Below are 2,576 nucleotides of genomic sequence, written 5' to 3' on the forward strand. Positions count from 1 at the left end.
ATCGCATCCCAGTATTTCCTCGCAGGAAACGCTGTCCCGAAGGGCCCCTTCCGCCCTGACCGCTGGCAGCGGGCACGGAGCGCCGGCTGCTTTGTCGGAGCTCAGCAGCGCGCTGCCCTATGGAGAAACACGGACTTGTTTGTCGCACAGATGCGGAACGGTTGGTTGTGTGGTTTTTGGTTTTTTTTTTTTTCCGTCTCTTTGAGGCCTTTGCTGCTGTGAAGTCCCTTTTCTTTTGGAGACGGGATGTGTGTGGCTGCTTGTGTGGGCAGCGGGCGCTAGTTTTGTAGCTTTCTTTCTTTCATCCAAACGCTGCTTCCTCTTTATTCTTTTTTTCGGAGTGGGAATTGTTCCCCACCTTTAGGAGCAATCTGAAGGTGCTGCTTTATGGATATGCACGTGGGGCCTTTTAATGGCAGTATTGTTTACTTCTGTCGTGCTGATGGCGGTTTCCTACAGTTTGTGATCGCTGCCTGCCTTAGGAAGGCCCAGTAGGGCAATTTGGAGAGTTGGATTTACTCCAGTTGGTTTTTAAGATCTTACTAAAGTCAGGGGGTCACAGTTCTTTCTTAAATCTATCTCTTTTTTTTTTTTTCTAAAGTAGAATGAAACATGCATTTCCCTATTCTCACTGCAGTATCAATTAGTGCCACGCCTGTCGTCCTCTGTTTTCTCTGAATATAACTTCAGGGGAGCTGTGATGCAGAGGTTCCTAACTGTGAAGCTGTAGGGAAAGATAGCAGATACAGAGGAACTTGCTGTTACTTCAGACCTTCAGGAAATTTGTGCATTTGTCAAGGATTCAGAAATAGCTGGAACCGCAGACCCTTTTTTTCCAAGATCTTGGTGAAAATCTCTGGTGCAAGGCTCACCCTTAGATCTGGGGAGAAGAGTTATTTCGACTGAACTCCCTGTTAATTAGTAGTTGAAGTAGGTGATTTAGTAATTTGTTGAGTAGCGTAGTGACGGCTTTCTGAAATATGAAGGATTTGCTGAGTTGATGTAGTAGGCGAAGCTTTCCTTCTGGTCACAGAGATAACTTCTGGGCTTGCTTTTCATGGATGAGTTTTTAACTTACCTTTTTCCACAATTTTCATTCACGGGCAGCCTGATACATATTGAAGAGATTCCATGGGCAGAGGTGGGTGTGGATCTGTGCTGTGGAGACCACAGAGGACTTTTTTCTTTAACAGCATTGGCCTGGAAGTAGGAACTTTAGCTCACCTTTAGCTCCTGCTGGACCCTGCTCTAGGAGAAACTAGAATCTGACTGAAGCTGCTATTTGATTGTATTTGGAAGTAATGTTTGCTTCATCTTAAGGAAAACAAAACCTCTTTATAGGCAGATGAATAAGCCTCTGCCAGAAGCAATTTGTGAGACACTCGTGATCAGCTTCATGGCTGTTCAGAAGAGATGGAAACGTGGTCTTACGACTTATTGAGAGAAGAAGATTACAGTTAGCATTCAGTGTATTAACCAACAGTATATATTATGAAACTATTAACAGTATTTTATCAGAGGTTATCTTGTATCTGTATTTCACTTTTTCTGTGCTTTGTATATGTGAAGTTACTTAAGACCAGTGAGGCTTATTGTGGTAATTGAAGTTTCTCTTGTGCAGAATAATTAACAACTAATGATCATGCTGAGATATAGTGACTGGGGAGAAGAATGAGGCCAAGTAATTTACAGTGCTTAAAAAATGGAGTTGCAATGGAACGAGTCAAGCTTTGTTTTCAGGGACCTGAGCACATTAAAAACCTCCAAAGAAAATACTTCCACTCACTGTCGCATGGGGTGCATCCAGCTTTGGAGGACTCTGATGTGTGATGTAGGAACCGGGCTAAAGCTGCTCCAAAGCAAAATTCCCCATAATACAGAGGATACATCAGCTTCCAGTGTAACTGTCCCTGTTTAGGGTCCTTACAGATATCCTCAACCATCCCAAGACACGAGTTGCTCTTTCTTAGCAGTGCTACTCATTTCTAGCCCAGCACAGATCAGCAGACTTAATTGAAAGGGTGTCACAAGTGCGCTTCTTTGTTAATGAGTGGTCAAAAAAAGTTTAAAAAGAAGCAAAATGGGGTTTTTGTTTCTTATGAGTTCTGTCAAACTACTTTGTGTTCTTGAAGAACCATTAAAATAAAGCGGCTGTGGTCTTGTGTGTCAAAAAAGCTTTTTATTGGGCTGTGCAGCTGTAAAGAACTTCTCTTAAGAGCAAATTGATAGCTTGTACACGGCGCAGCTTGGGTGTCTCATCTTAATGCAGTGATGTGAAAAGTGTTACTGGCTAGGCTGCCGGCTTCTGCAACAGTGCTGGAACCCCACAAGAAAATAATCTGGGAGTGTTTGCTGCGTATCTGCCCTGCACCGTGATTAGAAGTGCTCCTAAACACATGTTTTGCTTTGTAAAACCATGTTGATTATAACAAGCGCTGCTTTGATTTATCTGCAAAGGGGAAAAAGCTAAACAATGTGGATGAGATTAGTTGTGTCTTTATGCTTGTAGTTACTGTTGCCCTAGAGGTAATGTAGCATCAGTTTTACAGGGAAACATTTGTTAAAGCCATTGTTTG

The sequence above is a fragment of the Meleagris gallopavo genome, chromosome Z (assembly GCF_000146605.3).
Source record: "Meleagris gallopavo isolate NT-WF06-2002-E0010 breed Aviagen turkey brand Nicholas breeding stock chromosome Z, Turkey_5.1, whole genome shotgun sequence".
Lineage (NCBI taxonomy): Eukaryota > Metazoa > Chordata > Aves > Galliformes > Phasianidae > Meleagris > Meleagris gallopavo.